Source organism: Cervus canadensis, chromosome 15 (genome assembly GCF_019320065.1).
Source record: "Cervus canadensis isolate Bull #8, Minnesota chromosome 15, ASM1932006v1, whole genome shotgun sequence".
NCBI classification, from domain to species: domain Eukaryota; kingdom Metazoa; phylum Chordata; class Mammalia; order Artiodactyla; family Cervidae; genus Cervus; species Cervus canadensis.
Window position 1 is genome coordinate 46199343 of NC_057400.1, and position 17246 is coordinate 46216588.

Genomic DNA, 17246 nt, shown 5'->3' on the forward strand with positions numbered 1-17246 from the left:
GAAAAGCTAAAATATAATCTAAAAATATATTGTCTGTTTCTTTAGGCTGATAAACCATTTATATACGGCACTTCTCTTTCACATATGAAAACACAATTTAATGTTTCACATGCCTAAGCTTTATGCCTCTTTCTTTAAATATACAAAGGCTTCATAAAGCTTTGGCTCTTGAAATTAGATCAAAGATCACAATTTTTAAGCATTATGTCTAGATCTACTGCCAAAAGAGATTAAAGAGAGAAAAGAAATATCAGTATAAGTTAAGAAAATGCATGAAGAGTTATGAAAAGTTAAATTACTGTGCTGGGTTCTCTTCTGTGCTTACATATGCTTTTCCCATTCTCTTAAGTGAATTAAATGTTATGCTTGTTTTTTCAGTTTCACCTGATCAGTTTCACACAGCAGTTTCCCCCTCTGCAAAGATGAGTCAGGTTAAAGCTAGTGCTATGAAAAATATACTTACTTATTGGAACCAAATACCAGCTTGCCATTTTAATATATTTTTGAGTCAACCACATCACTTGTCTATTTACTGAAGAAGTTTAATCAGATTTGTTTTATAAAGAGGACTTTCTTTAAACTGAAGGAAATAGCTGATATTTATGAAGACAACTCTATTTATAGAATAAAATTGAATTTTGCCATGACGGCATAAGCAAACATGTAGTTTCTGTTCCCCTAAAGGATTCTTACTAACATCTTCCTTTCACGTTCAAAGGCAGAAAGCCACTGACTTTGCTAAGAGCACAGCAAAGCTATCCTCAATAGAGGACAAGTTCAGTTCAGTTCAGTCACTCAGCCGTGTCCGACTCTTTGTGATCCCATGGACTGCAGCATGCCAGGCATCCCTGTCCATCACCAACTCCTGGAGCTTGCTCAAACTCATGTCCATTGACCCAGTGATGCCATCCAACCATCTCATCCTCTGTCATCCCCTTCTCGTCCTGCCTCCAATCTTTCCCAGTATCGGGGTCTTTTCCAAGGAGTCAGTCCTTCACATCAGGTGGCCAAAGTATTGGAGTTTCAGCTTCAGCATCAGTCCTTCCAATGAATATTCAGGATTGATTCCCTTTAGGTTGACTGGTTTGATCAGTCCAAGGGACTCTATTAGTAAGGACTAATATTGAGCTAACTCACCACTTCAGAAAAAATGGAATTCACACATACTACCAGTTCATTTGAAATTTATTGTATTTAGTATGTATTTATTTTCTATTATTGAATAATTTTCTCCTGAGTTAATATTCTATAATGGAATAAAAGATCTTTTAAGTTATTCTTCAGTATTTATTTTAAGATCAAATGAAGCTGGAAGTGACTGTGTGATCCTGGTGTTTAGAAACTGATCATTTAAAAGAAGAATTTATATTTGATGTTGGGAATAACTTTTTATGTTGTAAGTCTGAGAAACTCTGTATATCAAATTGAAAAGATTCTTGTTCAAGGTAAATTAAGAAAGTAACATAAATGATTGAGAGCTGCAAAGAGTTCCAAATGTACTACAGCCATAAGTGAACAACTTCTTCCTTGTGGAATTTGATTTTTCCTCCTAGATCTCATTTGCTAGTTGCTATTTAATGGACCTGAGTGAACAGAGTTATGTAAAGTCCAAAATACAAATGGACTAGGTAGCAGTGATAATTATTCAGCATTCATTCAACAAATATTTACTGAGACTCGGTATAAACTCTGTGCCATGCACTGGGACATAACAGTGAATAAAGGTGATCTGTTGGTAGGGCTCCACTTTGTTTTGTGAAAACAGAGCAGATAATAGGGTTCACAAAGCAACTCTGTTAAAGTTCAAGTTTAGGTTAAGTTATTTGTGTCCTCCAATAGTCTGTTTCCCCAGTCCTGTAGAAGTTCTGTAATCAAATCTCATTAGCCTTCAAAGTCAAATTCCCTGGGGGTTCTCAGTCACTTTGCTGGATGCCCAGGTTGGGAAATCTGTTGTGGGCCCTAGAACTTTTGCAACAGTGTGAGAACTGCTTTGGTATAATTGTTCTCCAGTTTGTGGATTGTCTCCTGGGTGGCTGTATAGTGGGACTAAGGTGGCGGGTGGCTCTATGGTGGGGCATAAACAAAACCTTGTGCATACCAGGACCCAGGAGAAAGGAGCAGACAGACTGTGCCAGACTTGCCTGTGAGTGCCCAGGAGTCTCCAGCGGAGGTGCAGGCTGACAGCAGCCTGCTGCAGGGTATGGGAACTGAATATGCCAGTCCTGGAGACCCAGCACGCTGGCGTAAGTCTTTTTGAAGGAGGTTGCCATTACAGGCATTACCCTCGACCATAGTTCAGCCTCAAGCTAAACTACAGAGAGGGAATGAAGCCTCACCCATCAACAGAAAATTGGTTTAAAGATTTACTGAGTATGGCCCTACCCATCAGAGCAAGACCCAGATTGCCCCATAGCCAGTCTCTCCCATCAGGAAGATTCAACAAACCTCTTACCCTTATCCATCAGAGGGCAGACAGAATGAAAACCACAATCACAGAAAATTACCCAAACTGATCACATGGATCACAGCCTTGTCTAACTCAATGAAACTATGAGCCATGTCAGGTAGGACAACCCAAGACAGACGGGTTATGGTGGAGAGTTCTGACAAAACATGGTCCATGGGAGAAGGGAATGGCAAACCACTTCAGTATTCTTGTGTGAGAACCCCATGAACAGTATCAAAAGGCAAAAAGATATGACACTGAATGATGAACTCCCCAAGTCAGTAGATGCCCAATATGCTACTGGAGAAGAGTGGAAAAATAGATCCAGAAAAAAGGAACAGGCTGAGCCAAAGTGAAAACATCACCCAGTTGTGGATGTGACTAGTGATGGAAGTAAAGTCCTGTGCTACACAACAATACTACATAGGAACCTGGAATGTCTGGTCCATGAATCAAGGTAAACTGGAACTGGTCAAACAGGAGATGGTAAGAGTGAACACTGACATTTTAGGAATCAGTTAACTACAATGGACTGGAATGGGTAAATTTAATTCAGCTGATCATTGTTTCTACTGCTGTGAGCAAGGATCCCTTAGAAGGAATGGAGTACCCCTCATAGTTAACAAGAGTCTGAAACGCAGTACTTGGGTGCAATCTATAAAACAACAGAATGATCTCTGTCCATTTCCAAGGCAAACCATTCAATATCACAGTAATCCAAGTCTATGCCCCAACCACCATGCCAAAGAAGCTGAAGCTGAATGGCTCTATGAAGACCTACCAGAATTTCTAGAACTAACACCCAAAAAAGATGTCCCTTTCATCATAGAGGACTGGAGGGCAAAAGTAGGAAGTAAAGAGATATGATACAATAACAGGCAAGTTTGGCCTTAGAGTACAAAATGAAGCAGGACAAAGGCTAACAGAATTTTGCCAAGAGAAGGCACTGATCATAGCAGACACCCTCTTCCAACAACACAAGAGAAGACTCTACACATGGACATCACAAGATGGTCAACACCGAAATCAGAATGATTACAGTCTTTGCAGGCAAAGATGGAGAATATCTATACAGTCAGCAAAGACAAGACTGGGAGCTGACTGTGGCTCAGATCATGAACTCCTTATTGCCAAATTCAGGCTTAAATTAAGAAAGTAGGGGAAACCACTAGACCATTCAGGTATGACCTAAATCAAATCCCTTACGATTATACAGTGGAAGTGACAAATAGATTCAAGGGATTAGATCTCTTAGACAGAGTGTCTGAAGAACTATGGGTGGAGGTTTGTGCCATTGTACAGGAGGTAGGGATCAAGACCATTCCCAAGAAAGAGAAATTCAAAAAGCCAAAATACTTGTCTGAGGAGGCCTTACAAATAGCTGTAAAAAGAAGAGAAGTGCAAGGCAAAGGAAAAAGGAAAGGGATACCCACTTGAATGCAGAGTCCCAAAGAATAACAAGGAGAGATCAGAAAGCCTTCCTCAGCAATCAATGCAAAGAAATAGAGGAAAACAATAGAATGGGAAAGACTTAAGGTCTCTTCAAGAAAATTAGAGATACCAAGGGGACATTTCATGTAAAGATGGGCTCAATAAAGGACATAAATGGTAGGGACCTAACTGAAGCAGAAGATATTAAGAAGAGGTGGCAAGAATACACAGAAGAACTATACAAAAAAGATCCTCATGACCCAGATAACCAAGATAGTGTGATCACTCACTTAGAGCCAGACATCCTGGAGTCCTAAGTCAAGTGGGCCTTAGGAAGCATCACTACGAACAAAGCTAGTGGAAGTGATGAAATTCCAGTTGAACTATTTCAAATTCTAAAAGACAAAGCTGTGAAAGTGCTGCACTCAATATGCCAGCAAATTTGGAAAAGTCAGCAGTGGCCACAGGACTGGAATAGGTCAGTTTTCATTCCAATCCTAAAGAAAGGCAATGCCAAAGAATGCTCAAACTACCACACAATTGCACTCATCTCACACGCTAGCAAAGTAATGCTCAAAATTCTCCAAGCCAGGCTTCAACAGTACGTGAACTGTGAATTTCCAGATATTCAAACTGGATTTAGAAAAGGCAGAGGAACCAGCAACCAAATGGCCAACATGCATTAGATCATCAAAAAAGCAAGACAGTTCCAGAAAAATATCTACTCTTGCTTTATTGACTATGCCAAAGCCTTTGACTTTGTGGATCACAACAGACTGTGGAAAATTCTTAAAGAGATGGGAATACCAGACCAGTTCCCTGCCTCTTGAGAAATCTGTATGCAGGTCAGGAAGCAAGTTAGAACTGGACATGGAGCAATAGACTGGTTCCTAATTGGGAAAGGAGTATGTCAAGGCAGTATATTGTTACTCTGCTTATTTAACTTATATGTAGAGTACATCATGAGAAACGCTGGGCAGGATGAAGCACAATCTGGAATCAAGATTGCTGGGAGAAATATCAATAACCTCAGATATGCAGATGACACCACCCTTATGGCAGAAAGTGAAGAAGAACTAAAAAGTCTTTTGATGAAAGTGAAAGAGGAGTTGAAAGTGAAAGTTGGCTTGAAACTCAACATTCAGAAAACTAAGATCATGTCATCTGGTCCCATCACTTCATGGCAAATAGATGGGGAAACAGTGACAGACTTTATTTTGGGGCTCCAAAATCACTGCAGATGGTGATTGCAGCCATGAAATTCAAAGATGCTTACTTCTTGGAAGGAAAGTTATAAGCAACCTAGATATGAGCAGTTACGAGCATATTAAAAGTTATGAGCATATTAAAAAGCAGAGACATTACTTTGCCAACAAAGGTCCATCTAGTCAAAGCTATGGTTTTTCCAGTAGTCATATGTGGATATGAAAGTTGGACTATAAAGAAAGCTGAGCACAGAAGAATTGATGCTTTTGAACTGTGGTGTTGGAGAAGACTCTTGAGAGTCCCTTGGACTGCAAGGAGATCCAACCAGTTCATTCTAAAGGAAATTAGTCCTGAATATCCATTGGATGGACTGATGCTGAAGCTCCAATACTTTGGCCACCTGATGTGAAGAACTGACTCATTAGAGATGGCCCTGATGCTGGGAAAGATTGAAGGGAGGAGCAGAAGGGTATGACAGAGGATGAGATGGTTGGATGGCATCACCAAGTCAATGGACATGAGTTTGAGCAAACTCTGGGAGTTGGTGATAAACAGGGAAGCCTGGCGTGCTGCATTCCATTGGGTCACAAATAGTTGGACATGTCTAAGCAACTGAACGGAACTGACTGAGGTTAAGTTGAATTCAATCTCATCTATTAAGAAGGGGAGAAACCCTGTCTTAGAGATTCTGAGAGCATTAAGTGACATAATATATGTGACTATGACTAGTACAATAAATGAAGTGTTGAAATCCTTTCCTAAGTACTTTAGTAATATGTATGAAGAGCAATTAACTATGTCATACAAATATATGTATGATAAGTTGGGGAAATGTATTAATCCTAGAATTCAAAGCAAAGAATTAGCAACACATCTCAGTCTTTATGCATTTATGGAACAACTTATTGGTTCATTATTGAGAAAAGGGTACCACAAGACTGTCTGTTGTCACCCTGTTTGTTTAATCTGTATTCTGAGGACATCATGAGAAATGCTGGGCTGGATGAGTTACAAGTTGGAATCAAGATAGGCAGGAGAAACATCAACAACTTCAGATTGCGGATGATCACACTCTAATGACAGTAAGTGAAGAGGAACCAAGGAGCCTCTTGATGAGGGTGAAGGAGGAAAGTGAAAGAGCTGGCTCAAAACTCAGTATTTAGGAGAGAACAAGATGGCAGAGGAGTAGGTGGATGTGGAGTACATCTCTCTCTATGGATACATCAGGAATACACTTCCAGACACAGAAGTGTATGCAGAACACCATTTGAGAGCAGACAGGAGTACCTGACCAGCGGAAAAGAATATATAGAGCCACACAAAACTCGGTAGGGTGAAGGAAACAGGGGGAAAAACAGGAGTGTTAGTAGGACTGGACCTGCCCTCAGTGGGTGGGGGAACTGAAGCAGGGGTCTGATTGCCACATCGGGGCAGTTGTCTGAGTCAGAGGAGGAACATTTAAGGTTGAGAGTGAACCAGCTGACCTGTGGCAGCCTAAATGGAATGAGAATCAGACAGTCCTTGCCACAACCATACATACCCTGGACAGGAACACAGGTCCCCTGGAAGGTACAGCAGCTGGGAGGTGGAGTTTAGGGATTGTGGAGCAATCCCAGGGTGAGGGCCGCTGTTGACTGTGCAGAGAGGATCAAGGAGAATCTGAGGGAGGAGACTGTGGTGAGAAATGCCCATGGAGGAAAGCTGGGCAGCCATGGAAGCAAGGCAATACTGCTGAGTCACACGTAAGGGGTGGAGCCATCACCATAGCCTCTCTCTCTCCACAGGCCAGCATCGGCAGCTGAACAATAGAGAGGCTGGCCCATCAAATGCCTGAAACACTGAACTACAGAGTAGGACCCCACCCAGGGCGCTCCTTTAAGTGCCTGATGCGCCAAACTACAGAGTAGGACCGCAGCCAGGGGGCCCTCTATGTGCCTGGATGGGTGGAGCTATGGGGAAAGACTGGCCAAAGAGGCCTTCTGATCACCAGCTGCAAAAGGCTCAAAGAAAGACTCTGAAAGGGCCATAACTCCTGGGGAAGAGGCAGTCCATGTTCCTGCACACTTGGTGATGCCAGGGTCCCCAAGAGCCAAGCAGCTGCGCCACCTTCACACTCCACTCTCACTGGGGCAGAACCGCCACAGGCTAAAAGCATCCTGGGTCTATATGCGTAGGGTCGCTTCGGTCATGTCCAACTCTTTGCGACCCTGTAGACTGTGGCCTGCCAGGCTTCTCTGTCAGGGGGATTCTCCAGGCAAGAATACTGGAGCACATCGGCTGATGCTGCTTGGCATACCCTTCTAGAGCACTCTATTTCCTGCTGCCCTAGCCGCCAACTCCCCTGAGTACCTGGTGCTGCCAGAACCCCTGTGACCCAAGCAGCTGCACCGCCTCCACACCTGGCCCTCACAGGGGCAAACCCAAGCCCTCCAGGGCAGCCTCAGGAGCAAACCCCGGTGGACGAATCGCATGTAGAGGTGGAAACAAACTCACAGTTGAAACTCAGGGGCAGTGTAGGTAGGAAACTAGACCCAAAACCTTCCCACCGGCTGTACAAGCTGCTGATTAAGTCCACACGATCCACTGGGCAGACTCTGTGTCTATATTAAAGGACGCTGAGAGCTCCCACAAAAGAAAACACTCTAGTTCTGATAGCTGCGGACACTGGAGGCAAGAACACCCAGGAGCAAGAGCAGATTAGAGTCTGAGCTGCCCCCACAGCAGGTCCAGAGATCAACACGGTGTGGGAGGGCATCCTAGGGAGGTGAGGTGGACTGTGAGTTCCAGCAAGGGAAAGAACTCTAACAGCAGTGACTCTAGAAAAACATTTATTATTCTTATGTTTTGACTTGTTCTGTAGATTCTTTTGGATTTTTTTTTTTCTTTTAATTTCCTCCCCCACCCACCCCCGCAGTGTAGTTGTTGATTTTACTGGCACTATGAAATCTAATTAAGCTTTTGAGTTTTTTTTTCCCTCAGTCACATTTTTTACTGTTGTTCTGAACCTCTGCCTCTATGTTGGGCTTTTGCAGTTCTGTGGAGTTTGCCTTTTCTTTTTTTTAATTTTAATTTTTAATTTTTAAAGCCTATTATTATTTTATCTCCATGTAGTTCTTTGTTTGCTTTTCCTACTATTCTTTTCCCCTTGCAGTTAATCTTTAATGTATATAAATCTTCTTTATCTACCTCTGTGTAACTTTGCATATCTATTCTTTCTTTCTTTTCTTTCTTTCCTTTCAACATATTTGTTAGTTTTATTTTCATTGCTTTACTCCCAAATTGGCACCTTGTTTTAGTTTTGTTTTCCAGTTTGTGCTTTAGTTAGTTTTGTTCTTAACTGGTAGATATAATTTTTGGTTTCCTTTGTTCACAAGGTCAATCTACTGTACTTTATTTTTGTCGGACTGTTTTGATTTTGCTTATGGGTGTATATGTGTATATTCAGTCACACTTTTTATTTTTGTTATAAACCTCTGCCTCTATGTTGAGCTTTTGCAGTTCTGTGGGGTTTACATTTTTTTCTTTTCTCTTTTTTTAATTTTAATTTTTTAAACCTATTATAACTTTTTCTACACTTATTCCTTTGTTTCCTTTTCCTACTGTACTTTTTCCCTTGCAGTTAACCTTTAATGTATATAGATCTTCTTTATCTACCTCTATTTAACTTCGCATGTCTACTCTTTCTTTCCTTTCAACATATGTATTATTGCTTTATTCCCCAACTAGCACTTTGCTTTAGTTTTGTTTTGCAGTTTGTTCTTTAGTTAGTTTTGTTCTTAACTGGTAGATATAATTTTTGGTTTCCTTTGTTCACCAGGTCAATCTACTGTACTTTATTTTTGTTGGACTGTTTTGACTTTGCTCATGGGTGTATATGCATATGCATTATTTTAATTATTATTTGCCTGATTTTGTAACTGCCATTTGTCTGGGATTCATCTTTGCTTTCTCATTTTTGTGTATTTGTTTTAATCTCACTTAATGCCATAACAAACCACTTGTGGAATCATCCTTCCTGATCAGAGATCAAGCCCTGAGCCTTTGGGGTGGGAGCACTGACTCCAAGACTCTAGATTAGCAGAGAACTATCCATAGGGAGTATCAAACAGTGAGAACTCACACAAAGAAAACCACTCGAATACAAGACCCAGCATCACCCAACCACCAGTAGCACCCTGTGCAGGATGCCTTATCTAAACAACAAACAAACAAAACAAAAATACAAACCCAATCATCAACAAACAGGATTACCACCTCATTCAGTCTTGCCCATCAGAGGAAAAACAGACAAACAAACACTCAGCAGAAATTTCACCCTATTCTAAGCTTACACAAACCACTGAACCAACCCTAGGAGGGCAGAAACCAAAAGGAAGAAAGAATTCAACCTTGAAACCTTGGAAAAGGAGACCTCAAACACAATAAGTTAAAAAAAAAAAAAGAAAAGGCAGAGAAATACTGCACAAATGAAGTTGCAAGCTAGAAACACAGAAGTCCAAATAAATGAAGAGGAACTGGGCAAACTACCTGAAAAAGAATTCAGAATAATGATAGTAAAGATGATCAAAAACTTTGAAAACAGAATGGAGAAAATACAAGAATCAATTAACAAAGACCTAGAAAAATTAAAAGAATAAACACACAGAGACAAACAACAAAATTACTGAAATTTAAAATACTTTGGAAGGAATCAATAGCAGAATATCTGAAGCAGAAGAAAGTATCAGTGAGCTGAAAGATAAAATGATGGAAATAACTTCTGAAGAGCAGAATAAAGTAAAAAGAATGAAAAGAACTCAGGATAATCTCAGATACAATTTAATATTGTGAAATGCTGGCATGCAAAATTTTATGGGCCAAGAACTATCATTCAGTATGAATTCTGAAGACATACAAATTAAGTTCAATATCTGTTCCAGCCCCATGACTTTATGATTTTGTGATTACAGTACATGAACTCAACTATCTTCCATGAAAGGGAGATAGTCCTAACTGAAGATCCTTGATCTTCTAAACTCTTTGATAAGTTCGGGCATTTACATTCCGATGTAAGAGCTGTGGAAACTGGATTATCACGCACAATACAAAGAAAAGAATTTGAAGGTCTCAGAACATCTTGCACAGAGAGTGAGGAGCAGAGATGGTCAAGAAAGGAAAGAGAATGAGGGGAAGAACCGAAATCCTTAGTGATATCTATATTAAACTCCAAAGATGATTTGTATGCATAAATCCCTGGTAGAAACTAGTGACAAAATGGAGTTTGGGTCACGTTTTTAGAGTGATGAGTATATATGGAGTTAGGACTCTGGGACGTGGGAGAGGATATAAGATTTTAAGCCCCTAAAAAGTTGCAGAAGGGTTGTGGTCTTCCACAGACTCTGGAATTGGTAGATATTTGAGCAAATTATGCCTAGATCTTAAAGGGGACAAAGAGCCTATAGCTCGGTTATGTAAGTAAGACATATACCTATTTATTCCCTTGGGACTTTTAACCTACATACTTCCAAAAGAAGAAATTATACATTGTTTCATTATTTGGCTTAATAGAACTTTATGTAGAGGAGTCAACAAAGGTTATCAAACATAGGGATGGGATGATTAGGACGTGAGGAGGTGGGAGAGGTGATTTTACCCCCAGGAGATAAAGTGTTCATGTCTGAAAATATTTTTGATGGTCATACCTGGGGTTTTTTACCAGTACCTTTTGGGTAGAGGCCAGGGATGCTGCTTCACATTAAATGATGTACAGGACACACCCCACTGCAAGGAATATCCAACTCATCATGTGAATTGTACTGAGCTGAGAAGCCCTTAGACCAATCTATTATTTTACAAAGAAACGGCTGAGCAGAGAGGGTCAGTGACAGAGGCCAAGTCACACAGCACACCAACAGAGGATATAGGCCCCTCAGCGCTGTTCCCATCACACTAGGTAACTTCTGAAAGCTAAAAATGAAGCTGTTGGGAAATAAAGCTTCTTAGGAACAAATTTAGGCTTAAGATGTACTAAATAAATGCATAAATCTTTAAAACAGGGTACTGCTTACACTGGGAAAACTGGGCCACCAGAAAACAGAAAACTTACTTATGTAACATATCTTTGAAATATACTTGATAATATAAAAAGGATCTATTTGAAATACATAACAGTAATAATAATTTTTAAAATTATATTTAACCAAAGACCTGCCCAGCACAGCTGTTCTCAACCAGTAGCAGCTTCACAGTTACCTGGAGGGCTTGTTAAAAGACAAATTACCCCGCCCCCCATCCCAGAGGTTCTGACTCAGAAAGTCTGGAACAGGCTTGAGAATCTGCATTCCTAACACATTCCCAGGTGATGCTGCCCTTGCTATCGCTCAAGGGGTAACATGTTGAGATAACACTGGCCTAGCACTCGGTCAGTAAACGTTGACTTAACATTGTAGGTATTTAGAAAACATAATTTCACCAGAAGATGTAATCTCACTTTAGCATAGATTGATTAACACGGCTAATTCACACTTAGTAGAATATATTCTACAGATGACAGAACCAAAACTAACTTTGGACCTTGCTTAACTCAAATGTTTCACTTTAGAAATGAAAAAATTAATGTAACTTTAAAGCTTCATTACAAGAATTCCTTTGAACAATAGCCAAAAGAAACAGTATTAAACGAAAATCTTCTATAGACAATTTGAGTACTGACAGTGTTATCCTAAGATACAAAAACTCAAAGATTATAAGTACAACTAAATATGTATGCATTATTTTTAGCGTTATGTTTAAGAGGGGTATTCGAAATGTCAAACTGAGTAAAACCTAGTCTGATGGGGCTCTTACGCCAAACAAAGTCTATGGGGAATATGACTATTGAACATCAATAATATACAATCAGGCCCTGAGGGACCATAACTGTCTCTTTAAATTATTTGGAAAAAAATGTATATGTTTAATCAGTTAAACATAGAATAAGATGATAAACAGCATATTCTCATCATAAATAATCAATGTGCCACTGTTAATCTTGATTAATAAAAAGTACTCTCAAAGAAATGCATTTCAGTAGCACTCATTTTCATTCTGATCATTTAATTAAAAGAATGCCCAGAATTTCAGATACTTGAAAACTACCTGTGTACCTAGTATGCTCCGATTAACCTGCCTCACGCTGGTCCTCCTAGTGACTGAATAGTCAACATCCCCCTTTATCTCTTTAACATCACAGAGACAGCGTCCACAGCTTTTATTTTCCTAATCATGACATTCTGATTCAAGGCACTGAACTTTTCTTGCCAGGGGCATGCAGGAAGCCAGCTCCTCTCAACTGTGCTGCATCTATCTTCAACTTTTAAAATACCCACCTGTCCTTTAACTTAGGTGCCAGTTGTTGTCTCATCATCTTGGTTCAATCTTATCTATTTTTCTTCCCCTTAACATCACACTGCTGCCGCAGTCTTAGCAGGGTTTTCTGCAGCATTTCGGTAAGAGCCTCCTGTTTCAGCTAATCCCTGCGCCAGGACACAGTGTGAGAATCGGAAACAGAATAAGCACTATATTGTTTCTACTTTTGCTCATAGGGCAAATAAGTGTTGATGCTAAACCTGAGAGGATGTCTCCAAGCCCCCCAAACATAGTACAGTGTAAGCCAATGCAGTTAACCCAACACCGTCAGGCTTGTACCAAATGGCGCTCCCACTGCAGTATTCACCTTGGAATAAATAGGCAGGATTTATGATTCGTTGAAGTCACCTAACTGCCAGGTTATGCAGGCTCCTTTCTCATATTATAACAAACCATCACAACAGAAGACAAATACAGGAAAACATACAGCTCATTTACAAGGGAAACAAATTTGCAATTAGACAAGGGCAAAATAACAGCCAAGAACTGCAGTAAATCTCTTTCAGCTAATAGCCCCATCTAATAATGCTCTCCTACAACACCTCTGAGCAAATGGATTGCAGTCAGTTTAAACAGTCAAATCAACATGCATTCCTCGATGGTTAGAGATGATGCTTGATAAGCAAACTCTAATTTATGATTCACTTACTTTCTAAAGGTTTTAAAGCTAGGATGGCTAGAAGACTTCCTGTGCTTATTCAAGCTTGCTGACAGAACTGAAATCTCTTAATAATTTCTCTCTGCACCTCTCAGCATGGCTGACAGGCATCTGCCAAGACTGTAGCACATAAACCACTGATTCATGCAAAAAAAAAAAAAAAATATTTACCCCCAAAAGATGTGGTGAAAGCTCAGCTTCCTTCAGCTTCCATAGTCCCTGAAGTGTTAATCTGAAGGAACAGTTCCATGAGTTTTCACAGGCCAGCAGTGTGTCTCCTACACTTGACCTAGACAGCCTTACATAACGAAGCATCGGGGCTGGGGAGCTTGCTGAGTGTCATCACCAGCAAAGAGTGAGAAGTATTGGCAGCAGCAGGCAGGCGGGCAGGCTGGGAGTTTGCATGGAAATCAAGAAGTCTTGTCTTTCTCTTTTCAAATGTTTTGGAAGGAGAGTTAAGAATAGCTCAGAAACTGGTCTTGCTCTTTTTGTGGGGAGAGTGACCAGAGGCAGAAAAGCCAAATCTTCCAGCAAGTACCAGATACCTCTTTCAGTGTTTGCAGTAAACCTAGCAGAATGAATGGCTGTCTGTAAAGGACTGTGCTATGACACCTAAAATGAAAGGAATGGTAGAGCAAAGTAATGACTCAAAGGCTGCCACGGAGCTTTTGTCTACCTTTAACTCATTGTGGTGAGTAGAGGGGAACGCATGTGTTTGTAAGAGAGGAATCCGTGCAAGTGTGAGTTGATTTGCAGGGTGATAACTAAAGGATTTATAAAGAGTGTTCATGTCCCTTGAACATCTTGTTGCAAGCAAGATGATAGCATTTATAACCTTGTGTATCAAATTCAGAATGTGGGGGGTTAAACAGGTTGCACTTAATATATTTCAGTTTCAGATATTTTCAAGAAAGTAGGAAAGAGAAGCAGGTACCTCTCTGGTGATTTGCAGATAACTTTCAGATGTGTTAATTGCTTCTGTTGTCTACACAAAAAGATCTGAATTTCAGCATCCAGATTTTGCATATAATGAATCTTTTTTTTAGACTTTGAAAGCAGTTTATCTGAATGAAGCAAGAAGATCACTGTGCTTTTAAATAAGCTTTGTTAGACTCACTCCTGAATATCTGGGATATACTTTTGAGCAACAAATTTAAACCAATGTACTCTCCATCTAATTTTCATTGAATTATCTCAAATGGGTGCAATGTCAGTTAAGTCCTTAAAAGCTGGAAAGAATAAAACCAGTCCTATATTCTGATCCTGATTAGGGTGATATGGTATTATTAATACAAGATGATATATTGTTTAATTATATATAAAACTGTGGTTTTATATGGGGTATGGCCTAAGATATATAATCCCTGAGGCAATGGAAACAGAGAAGCTGCCATGCATCATTTAAAAATAATCTTAATGTGCTGCTCTTAGCTGGGAAACTTGTCTACTAATGCATCACGCCGAGAATAGAGCAGGAAAACAAGAGAATTTTAGTTCAATGAAACACATTAATTTAATCTCTCACCATTATTTAACCCCTAAGTAAACAGAGGTAGAAAGAAGTTAAGTGATGCGCTGATGGTCACAGAGAGGAAGAGGTGACTGGAAAGTGGTTTTCCTGAGACTCACTGGTGTTAATATTTTGCTGACTATACCACTGTGAATAATTGTCCTTTGGTACCGATGTACAATAATTTTTTTTACTCATACAAATAACAAAGTGGAATAGCACTCAATATCTGCTTTTAGCAGTTCTCTAATTTTGGAAAAAGTAAGTTTTGCCATGGACAGAATGAAAAATTTTTTTCAATTATTTCTCACAACTGTAACGAATATACTGGTATGACATTTAATTAAAATTTCAAATTCTGAGATAGTGCTCTGAACACTTAGCACTGGATACCATGTTGGTGGTTCAGATTCTTTTATTTTGTTAATGTTGATTGTGGTGCTTATCCATCTCTTGCAGAGCTAATGTACATGCAATAACCCATAGGAAGCAGAGAATTGGAAAATAGAATGTTTCAAAAACAGATTTTGTCTTATTATGTTAATTATTTCATCCATTACTTTCAAGCAAATGGAGGCTCTTGCAGTCAGGCACTTGTTTTTCATGTTTGCATCCCTGTCCATAGCACAGTGGTTACTGAGCCCTCACTAGATGTTCGCTGAATTAATGAATGGAGGGATAAAATGTGTTTATACTGACCCTTCCATGAGAGTTGTGTATGTTGTTGCCAAGTAGAGTTCCTTGGAGGACTCATTTTAAAGAACATATAAAAATGATTTATACATGTTAATAATTGCCAAAATAAATGAATGCCTCTGAAATACTTGCTTAGAAACTGTTATAAATTTTTTTTTAGTGTTTTCCTTGCAACCTAATTCGATCAACATGGTTTAGGTTTGACAGCCCGTAAGATATAATCTAACTTTCCCTGGGTTAACCAAATAGACGTTTTGTTTTACTCAAGTGACATTAAGATGAGACAAATGACATTAAGTTAGGATTTCACAATCCTGGCAGACCCCAGTCCTCAGGAATCTAAGCCCATTTTGCCTTCCTCTTGGCCATCCTTAATATGTGGCTTTTATCCTGACTTGTTGCCTTGCGGTCTCAGAATGGCTGCCTCACCTCTGGTATCCTGACTATATTCCAGGCAGGAGGACAGAATGTGCAAAAGGCAAGTGCCAGCTGAATGAGCTTTCTCTAAGAGCTTTCCCAGAAGATCATCTAGAGACTTTGATTTGTGTCTTATGTGCTATAACTGAAAAATGCCATCCCTTGGGTGGGGGAGCACATCTGGAATAACTGTTTTTAGCTGAACCCATTGCCACTCTCAATGAAGCTGGGGTTCTATTTTTAAGGTAAAGTGGGCTGCTCCTACAACATAACATTCTCCCTTAGCATATTGTTTTGGTGGTTATGGTAAAATCCTAAAAAATGATCACTTATTCTAAGCTGATTTATCTTCCCAAAAAATGAGAACTTTTCCCATTTTATGTCTGGTTCTTCTTTAGGAAAAATTGTCCTATTTTTGTGGTAGAATGTTACTTGGGAAACAATGGGTTTATAACTACACTGTTGTCAAACAGATGCAAAGAGAAAGCTGTAGATAAACTTTTCAGAATGAAGAAGGAAAAATAATCTCATCTGCCTTTTCACCTCATACTCAGCCTATACTCACAATCCAAGGTTGTCTAAAGCTGTATCTTTCTAGAAAGAGTCTACAAAATAAATAGACACTGAATTAAAGCTCTAACCCTTGAAACATGTGCAACTACTAAGTAAAATGGTGTCTCACTAATTTAGAAAAGAGGCTTTTCTTCTTTTTTTTTTCCAGTTCATTCTGTTATCTTGCTGAAATCAACTAAACTGAAAAGCTCATGGTGCCTCCCACTGGGCATGGAAGAACTTCATCAGATATTTCAACTAGGTCACATGAGCACCTCTCTAAACCAGAAGCTGTTCTTTATATTGTCAGGAATAACAATACTGACATCTTTTTAAAAACGTGGAACAAGATGACCCCACAAATCAAAAGTTTTGCTTTAAGTTTGTAGAGGGTTCCTGGGCACAGTGGAATAGAAGCTCTCTAATTTTAGAGGAAAAAATGATAGCATTCATAGTTTTTACCAAACTTAACTTTTAAAGAAACATAGTTGACTCTTGAACCCAAATCACAATCACCTTGAAATAATCTAGTCAGAAAAAAATAAAATATTGCAGTAGCTTCTACTTCCCTAAATAGCAACGAGGAGCATGTTATTTATTTTACTTCCTCACAGAAATCAGTGAGGAAATTCTTTGCAGAACAGCAAGACTATACCCAAACTCAATGGAAAAATCAAAATTAAAATGTTTACTACCTGACAGGTATAAGTTTTATAGGTTGTAAACTCAAGGGAGAACAAAATTGCAATTTTCTTCATTTCTCTATAAATTAATTTAATTTCTATTTTAATGTCCCATTTTTGCCTAATGGCAGAAAATGTAATTATTTCTATGTTAGCTCAATCACTTTAATGCTTTTTCGGTTATCTCAGGCTTAGCTCAGTAAAGTTTGAGATTTCAATTTTTTGCCCTTTATAGTAATTAGAGTAACACTAGTTTCAGCA

The 17246-nt window shown here is 39.4% G+C and overlaps 1 protein-coding gene and 1 long non-coding RNA gene across 4 annotated transcripts in view; one reads left to right on the forward strand and one right to left on the reverse strand.

Annotated features, from left to right (window-relative positions):
* Window positions 1-13562, reverse strand: part of SCN1A (sodium voltage-gated channel alpha subunit 1) — a 186969-nt gene extending 173407 nt beyond the window's left edge. Inside the window, exon 1 of one of the 2 annotated variants that reach the window (XM_043487894.1) lies at window positions 13299-13562. The gene's annotated coding sequence lies outside the window, so the exon portion shown is untranslated. Of the gene's footprint in view, window positions 1-12429; window positions 12517-13298 lie in introns of those variants that run through there. The other variant, XM_043487896.1, reaches the window with a different exon arrangement.
* The window catches only part of LOC122453743, a 173704-nt gene continuing 170002 nt past the window's right edge, over window positions 13545-17246 (forward strand). For both annotated transcript variants that reach the window (XR_006273155.1, XR_006273154.1), the window contains exon 1: window positions 13545-13818. This is a non-coding gene — a long non-coding RNA (uncharacterized LOC122453743). The remainder of the gene's footprint in view (window positions 13819-17246) is intronic.